Here is a 9,198-nt window from a genome sequence, read left to right as displayed (position 1 = left end):
GTTCTGCCCGGAACTCCCCTCTCGTACCCTCCCTCTTCCCCTCTGACTCTGGGTCACTGTGTTGACACTTTTGTGAATGTTCGATATTTGTGAATCAGCCCGGATGACCGAGAGTCTGTCTCTGACCTCTCCTCCTCCCGCCACCAACAGAGAGGAGTCCTGCATTTTTGTTTTGTTTTTTTCTTTCCGTCGTGGGGACAGGATCTTGCTCTGTTGCCAAGGCTGGAGTACAGTGGCACGATCATGGCTCACTGCAGCCTCCAACTCCTGGGTTCAAGTGATCCTCCCACCCCAGCCTCCCTAGTGGCTACCACTACAGGCACACACCACCACACCTGGCTAATTTTTTTTTTTTTTTTTTTTTTTTGTAGACATGAGGGTCTCCTATGTTGCCCAGGCTGCTCTCAAACTCCTGGGCTCAAATGATGCACCTACCTCAGCCTCCCAAAGTGCTGGGTTTATAGGCGTGAGCCACCATGCCCAGACAAAGTCCCCCTTTAGAGGGTGCCCTTGTTAGGCTGGGTGTGGTGGCTCACATCTGTATTGCCAGCACTTTGGGAGGCCTAGTTAGGGATATCACCCGAGGTCAGGAGTTCAAGACCATCCTGGCCAACATGGTGAAACCCCATCTCTACTAAAAATACAATACGCGTGGTGGCACGTGTCTGTAGTTCCAGCTACGTGGGCAGCTGAGGCAGGAGAATTGCTTGATCCCAGGAGGTGGAGGTTGCAGTGAGCCGAGATAGTGCCACTGTACTCCAACCTGAGCAACAGAGCAAAACTCTGTCTCAAAAAAAAAAAAAAAGAAATTAGCCAGGCTTGGTGGCAGGTGCCTGGAATCCCAGCCACCTGAGGCAGGATAATCACTTGAACCCGGGAGGCAGAGGTTGCAGTGAGCCAAGATCAGGCCACTGCACTTCAACCTGGGTGACAGTGAGACTCTGCCTCAAAAAAAAAAAAAAAAAAAATAGGTGATGACATGTTAAGTGCAGTCCTGAATGATGAGATGGAGCTGGCCCTGGGGAGGTCTGGGGGAAGTGTCCCATGCGGAGGCACAGCCGGTGCAAAGGCCCTGGGGTAGGTCAGGAGGGGAAGGCAGGGAGGTGACTGGGCAGGCCGTGTGCAGCGCTGTGCGTTGTGGCAAGGAGTCTGTCTGGTTTCTGCCAAACAGCAGGTCGCTGTTGGAAGTTTTGCAAAAGGGAAGTGAATCAAGCTTTCTGTTTGCTGGACACTACGCCGTGTGCTGGTTGACGGGGGGAATTCAGGTGCCCTCCTTGCTCTAAAAAAAAAATTCACTTCCTGGTTTATATTTTTCTTTTATCCAACACTGACTCCGTTACTGCGATTGCCCTCCCCCAGGGCAGGCTGGAGTGTGGTGGTGTGATCATAGCTCACTGCCGCCTCGACTGCCCGGGCTGAAGCTCAGGACACTCACTGGGCGATATCTGGGACATCTGTGGTCGTCACGAGTATGAGGTATTCCTGGCATGGAGTGGCTGGAGGCCAGAGATGCTGTTAGCACCATGCAGTGCCTAGGATGGCCCCATCCCAGAGAGCAGTCCCACCCTATGGCCACAGGGCCCAGGGGGAGAAACACTGCATTAATTACTTAAAAAAAGATTGACCAGGCACAGTGGCTCACGCCTCAGCACTTTAGGAGGCTGAGGCGGGCAGATCACGAGGTCAGGAGATCAAGATCATCTTGGCCAGAATGATGAAACCCTGTCTCTACTAAAATACAAAACATTAGCTGGGCATGGCAGCATGAGCCTGTAGTCCGAGCTGCTCGGGAGGCTGAGGCAGGAAAATTGCTTGAACCCGGGAGGCAGAGGTTGCAGTGAGCCGAGATCCTGCCATTGCACTCCAGCCTGGCGACAGCGCAAGACTCCGTCTCAAAAAAAGAAAATAGAGTCTGCTCTGCTTACACCAGACACCCAATGGGGCAGATGGTATAAACCAGGTGGACCCCAGCTCTTGGGACTCACCTCCTCCCTCCCTCCCCACTCAGGGTGTAGATCTCAACATGTGCAGCCTCCTGGGACCTCAGCAGGGCAGAGGATCATGGGATGCAGTCTCCTGGGGGTCCGTGGGATCCCCTAACAGGGGAGCTCACCCAGGGGGATTTTGTACGACCCCCCCAGAACTCTGGGTGACATCTGGGAACATCTGTGATTATCACAAAGGGGGGTGGCCCTGGTGTGAGGTGGGTGGAGGCCAGGGGCACTGCTCAGCAACCTGCAGGGCCCAGGATGGTCCCACCACAGAGAACGATCCAGGACCCCAAGGTCCCTGGGGCCCAGGGAGAGACCCTGATAACAGTGCCTGTGTCCCTGCGTCCCTGTCTGAGGGCTGCTAGAATATCTCGTATATTGACCTTGACTTCTGAATGATTCTGATTTCCTTTTGAGCCGCTCTGTGCTGGATTTTAGGGGTGCGTTTGCCTTGCCTTGGCTCTAGTGATCCCAGTCATAATATTTATTCCGCATTTGCCGTGGAGGCTTTTTTCCAGGCCGTCACAGAGGGTGGATCCAGCAGGTGAAGTTTGACTTCTGGACTGCTCTCCGCCTCTCCTCACCCCATTTATGACTCTTGGGAGCCCTGGTGCCCTCGAGAGATCACGCCCCCTCCTCATATCAAACCTGCTGGAGCTGGGCACGGTGGCTCACGCCCGTAATCCCAGCCCTTTAGGAGGCTGAGGTGGGAAGATTGCTCAAGCCCTGGAGTTCCAGATCAGCCTGGGAAACAGAGCAAAAACAAAAAAGTTAAAAACTTAGCCAGGCGGCCGGGCGCAGTTGCTCAGGCCTGTAATCTCAGCACTTTGGGAGGCTGAGGCGGGCAGATCACCAGGTCAGGAGTTCAAGACCAGACTGGCCAACATGGTGAAACTCCGTCTCTACTAAAAAATACAAAAATTAGCTGGGCGTGGTGGCTTGTGCCTGTAATCCCAGCTACTCGGGAGGCTGAGGCAGGAGAATTGCTTGAATGGGGACCTGGGAGGCAGAGGTTCCAGTGAGCCAAGATCACGCCACTGCACTCCAGCCTGGGCTACAGAGCAAGACTCCATCTCAAAAAAAAAAAAAAAAAAAAAAAAAAAAATAGCCAGGCAGCCTGGTCAACATGGCGAAATCCTCTAAAAATTCAAATATTAGCCAGATATGGTAGTGGGCACATGTAATCCCAGCTACTTGGGAGGCTGAGGCAGGAGGATCGCTGAAACTCAGGAGGTGGAGGTTGCAGTGAGCTGAGATCACCCCACTGCACCCCCGCCTGGGTGACAGAGTGAGACCCTGTCTCAAAAAAATAAGAAAAAAATTAGCCAAGCGTGGTGGTGCACACTTGTAGTCCCAGGTACTTGGGAGGCTGAGGCGGGAGAATTGCTTGAGCCTGGGAGTTTGAGGCTACCACGAGCTGTGACTGCACCACTGCCCTCCAGCCTGGGCCACCGAGTGAGACTCTGTCTCAAAAATAATAACTATTGGCCAGGCGTGGTGGCTCACGCCTGTAACCCCAGCACCCCGGGAGGCTGAGGCGTCTTAGATGTCAGAGATTCGAAACCAACCCGGCCAATGTGGAGAAACCCCATCACTACTAAAAACACAAAAATTAGGCCAGGCGCGGTGGCTCACACTTATAATCCCAGCACTTTGGGAGGCCGAGGCGGATGGATCACGAGGTCAAGAGATCGAGACCATCCCGGTCAACATGGTGAAAACCCGTCTCTACTAAAAATACAAAAATTAGCTGGGCATGGTGGCGCGTGCCTGTAGTCCCAGCTACTCGGGAGGCTGAGGCAGGAGAATTGCCTGAACCCAGGAGGCGGAGGTTGCGGTGAGCCGAGATCGCGCCATTGCACTCCAGCCTGGGTAACAAGAGCGAAACTCCGTCTCAAAAAAAAAAAAAAAAGGATACATAGTATAATATATATGAATACTATATATAGTTAATAAAAACATATATAAAATAAATATATAAATAATATATACCATATATAATATATGTAATTTATAATGTTTGCTCTATATACATAAATTGTTTTTGAGACGGGGTCTCACTCTATCAGGCTGGAGTGCAGTGGTGTGATCTTGGCTCACTGCAGCCTCAAACTCCAGAGCTTAAGTGATCCTCCCACCTCAGCCTCCCGAGTAGCTGCGACCACAGGCGTGCACCATCATACCCAGCTATGTTTTGTATATTTTTTAGAGATGAGATCTTGCCATCTTGCCCAGCTGGCCTTGAACTCCTGGGCTCAAGCAATCCTCCTGCCTCTGCCTCCCAAAATGCTAAGATTATAGGCCTGACCCACCTCACCTGACCCCAAGTATGCATGTGTGTGTATATGGAGATAGATTTTTGTTTTTTTGAGATGAAGTCTCACTCTGTCACACAGGCTGGAGTGCAATGACGCGATCTCAGCTCACTGCAACCTCCCCCTCCCAGGTTCAAGCGATTCTCCTGCCTCAGCCTCCTTAATAGCTGGGACTACAGCTATTAATATTTGCTTTGAATATTATTTATATTTAAATAATTTAATTTAATTAACCACCATCACGTCTGGCTAATTTTTGTATTTTTAGTAGAGATGGGGTTTCACCATGTTGGTGAGGCTGGAACCCAAGTGTATTTTAAAAGTTAAATTTAATTTTCCTTTGAATTTTTGAAATAAAGCTGCTGGAAAATGTAAGAGAATACCTCGGCAGGTGGAGATAAATAATGAAGAAATGAATAAATAAAAGTCTACGTGGGCCGGGCACAGTGGCTCCCACTGGTATCCAGCACTCTGGGAGGGCGAGGCACTCCACCTGAGGCGAGAAGTTGAGACCAGCCCGGGCAACATGATGAAAACTTCTCTCTTCTAAAAATACAATAAGTAGCCGGGTGCAGTGGCCCACACTTGTAACACCAGCACTTTGGGAGGCTGAGGCAGGTGGATCACCTGAGGTCAGGAGTTCAAGACCAGCCTGTCTAACATGGTCAAACCCTGCCTCTACTAAAAATACAAAAATTAGCCGGGGCGTGGTGGTGCGTGCCTGTAATCCCAGCTACTCAGCAGGCTGAGGCAGGAGAACTGCTTGAACCAGGGAGTCAGAGGTTGTGGTGAGCTGAGATTGCATCACTGCACTCCAGCCTACGTGACAGAGTTAAACTCCATCTCAAAAAAAAAAAAAAAAAGGTCTACATGATATCTCTATTGGACAGAATCTGGGCTCTGCCACCTGCCCCCTTGTGACTGTGGGCAAATGACTGCTTCTTCCTGATTTAGATTCCTCATGTGGAAAGCCAGGATACAGGGCCAACTACACAGCGTTGTTAGGAGCGTTCCCACAGAAAGTGCTAAAAACGGACTTCGGGCCGGGTGCCGTGCTCACGCCTGTAATCCCAGCACTTTGGGAGGTCAAGGTAGGGGGATCACCTGAGGTCAGGAGTTCAAGACCAACCTGACCAACATGGCAAAATTCCAAAACTACAAAATTAGCTGGCCGTGGTGGTGCGTGCCTGTAATCCCAGCTACTTGGGAGGCTGAGGCAGGAGAATCACCTGAACCCAGGAGGCAGAGGTTGCAGTGAGCTGAGATGGCGCCGTTGCCCTTTAACCCCTTGGTGACAAGAGGGAGACTCCATCTCAAAAAAAAAGAAAAGAAAAAAAAAAGCCGGACGCAATGGCGCTGGTTTGTAATCCCAGCACTTTGGGAGGCTGAGGCGGGCGGATCATGAGGCCAGGGGTTTGAGACTAGCCTGGCCAACATGGTGAAACCCGGTCTTTCTACTTTTTAAAATTTTTTTCAGCAAGCAAGCAATTTTTACTTCCTGGACTGCAGGAAAAGCACTCTCACTAGCCATCTTGCCATGAGAGTACAACGAACAAAGGAAAGAGACATATTTACCCCTTACGCGTTTGGGGTCGTCCTTACTGTGTCTGACCTCTGTTGGCTGCAGCCAGACCTCACAATCTAAACTAAAACCCGGTTGGCTAACAACTTAAAACTTTTCTTTTTTTGGGTGGGGGGAAGATCTTGGCTAACCTGCCAAGATTTCCAAGATGTATTATGTATTATTATTAGAAAAAAGCAAGCTGAGAACATTCCTGACCAGGATTCCTCAACCTTGGCACTATTTTTTTTTTTTTTTTTTTAAAGAAAGAAAGAAAGAGAAAGAGAAAAGGGGGAGAGAGAACAGGAGTCTTGCTCTATTGCCCAGGCTGGAATGCAATCTAGAAATAGGTACTAAAAAACCTCTTTTATGCTGATGATTGTGGTTAACAGCGGAGACAGGAAGGAATAAGGAACGAAAATCACAAAGGAACAGCCAACCGATATTTCGTTTAAGTCTGTGAAATGCTGCGCAAGTGCTGAAGACTGATTTGCTTCCATTTATGTGGTCACTTTCAAAATAGGAGTAATGTGATACTAAAAAAAAATGTATGTTCTGTGGACCTGGGGTGAAGAATTCTATGAATATTCACTGAGTTTACTTGTTCGAGGTCTGAGTTCAAATCATAAATGTCCCTGTTAATTTTCTATCTCGTTGATCCGTCGAATATTAACAATGTGGTGTCAGAGTCTCCCGCTATTAGTGTGGGAGTCCAAGTCTCTTTATAAGTCATTGAAAACCTGTCCTATGTATCTGGGTGCCCCATACTGGGTATATGTGTATTTATGATCATTGGCTCCTATTGTTGCATTGATCTTTTTATCATTATGTAATGTCCTTCTTTGTTTCTTCTAGTCTTGGTTACTATTGTAGTCTATTTTGTCAGAGATGAAAGTTACAGCTCCTGTTTTCCTGTTTGTTTGTTTTGTTTTTCTTTCCTCTCCATTTGATTGGTGAGTCTTCCTCCAGCCTTTTGTTTTGAGTCTTTGTGTGTCCTTGCTTATGAGATGGATCTGGATACAGAGTGCCGATGTGTTTTGACTGTTTATTCAGTTTGCGTGTCTGTGTCTTTGATTGGGGCGTTTAATCCATTTAAATTCAGGATTAATATTGATATTTGTGAGTTTAATATTGTCATTTAATGCTGGCTGGCTATTTTGCCCATTAGTTGATATAGATTCTTCATTATGGAGATACTCTTTACCTTTTGGTAAGTTTTTGGGATGACTGATACTGGTTGGTCCTTTCTGTGTATGGTGCTTCTTTTAGAAGCTCTTGTAAAGCAGGCCTGGTGGTGACGAAATCTCTGAGTGCTTGCTTGTTTGTGAAAATTTTTATTTTTCCTTCACTTATGAAGCTCAGTTTGGCTGGATATGAGATTCTGGGTTGAAAATTGTTTTCTTTGAGGATATTGAATATTGACCCCCACTCTCTTCTGGCTTGTAGAGTTTCTGCTGAGAGATCTGCTGTGAGTCTGATAGGCTTCCCTTTGTGGGTAACCTGACCTTTCTCTCTGGCTGCCCTTAGAATTTTCTCCTTTATATTAACCATGGTGAACCTAACGATTATGTGCCTTGGGGTTGCTCTACTTGAGGAATATCTTTGTGGTGTTCTCTGTATTACCTGGAGTTGAGTATTGTCCCACCTTACTAGGTTAGGAAAGTTTTCCTGAATAATATCCTGAAGAATATTTTCCAGCTTGGATTCATTCTCTTCATGACATTCAGGTACACCTATCAAATGTAAATTAGGTCTTTTCACATAGTCCCGTATTTCCTGGAGACTTTGCTCATTCCTTTTTACTTTTTCTTCTCTAATCTTGTCTTCTCGTTTCATTTCATTAAGTTGGACTTCGACCTCTGATATCCTTTTTTCTGCTTGATCAATTTGAGTGTTAAAACCTGTGCATACTTCTCGGAGTTCCTGTATTGTATTCTTCAGTTCCATTAATTCACTTATATTCCTCTCTAAATTGTCTATTCTCGTTAGGATTTCGTCAAATCTTTTTTCAAGGTTCTTAGTTTCTTTACACTGGGCTACAACATGTTCTTTTAACTCACAGAAGTTTCTTATTATCCATCTTCTGAAGCCTGATTCTGTTAATGGGATGCACTCGTTCTCCATCAGGCCTTGTTCCCCTATTGATGAGGAACTGTGGTCCCCTGTAGAGGGAGAGGCATTCTGATTTTGAGTATTCTCAGCCTTTTTACGCTGGTTTCTTCCCATCATTGTGAATTTATCCACCTGTCGTCTCTGTAATTACCAACTTTCAAATTAGGTCTCTGAGTGGACGTCCAAGTTGTTAATTCCCAGGGCCGAAATGTGAGCAACCCACTGCTCCGGCCAAAACAGCGGCACCAAGATTCTTGGTGCTTTTCTGTCCGGGAGTCTCCGGTCTGGCTTCCCTCCTAAATCCCGTCTTCAATCAGCTCCAAACGTCGGCCAGAAGGGGAACCAGTCCCGTTTAGTAGCGCTGGCGACCCGTGGGGCTCCTCCGCTGGGAATCTCCCGGTCCTTGAGCAAGAATTCATCTGAAAGTGCGGTGTCCCCTGTGCTCTCACTGGGAGCTACAAGCCTGAGCTGCTAGGGGCCGGCCATCTTGGATCTCTCTCCAAGAGAGATTTTTCTACTAAAAATACAAAAATTAGCTGGATATTAGCGGGGCATGGTGGCACGTGCCTGTAATCCCAGCTACTCGGGAGGCTGAGGCAGGAAAATCGCTTGAACCCAGGAGGCGGAGGTTGCAGTGAGACGAGATCACGCCATTGCACTCCAGCCTGGGCAACAAAGGGAGACTCAGTCTCAATTATAATTATAGGAAGAAGAAGAAGGAGGAGGAGGAGGAGGGGGGCCGGGCACGGTGCTCACACCTGTAATCCCAGCACATTAGGAAGCCGAGGCGGGCGGATCACGAGGTCAAGAGTTTGAGACCAGCCTGGCCAACATGGTGAAACCCCGTCTCTACTAACAGTACAAAATTTAGGCTCAGGCCTGTAATCCCAGCACTTTGGGAGGCCGAGGTGGGTGGATCACGAGGTCAGGAGTTCAAGACAAGCCTGGCCAAGATGTTGAAACCCCGTCTCTACTAAAAATACAAAAATTAGCTGGGCATGGTGGCACGTGCCTGTAACCCCAGCTACTCAGGAGGCTGAGGCAAGAGAATCGCTTGAACCTGGGAGGCGGAGGTTGCAGTGAGCCGAGATCCTGCCATTGTACTCCAGCCTGGGTGACAGAGTGAGACTCCGTCTCAAAACAAAACAAAAATAGCCAGGCGTTCGGCACGCACCTGTAGTCCCAGCTACTCAGGAGGCTGAGGCGGAAGAATCGCTTG

This window comes from Callithrix jacchus, chromosome 22 (assembly GCF_049354715.1).
Source record: "Callithrix jacchus isolate 240 chromosome 22, calJac240_pri, whole genome shotgun sequence".
NCBI classification, from domain to species: Eukaryota; Metazoa; Chordata; class Mammalia; order Primates; family Cebidae; genus Callithrix; species Callithrix jacchus.
The sequence above is the reverse complement of the archived record's forward strand: the minus strand, read 5'-3'. Positions refer to the sequence as shown.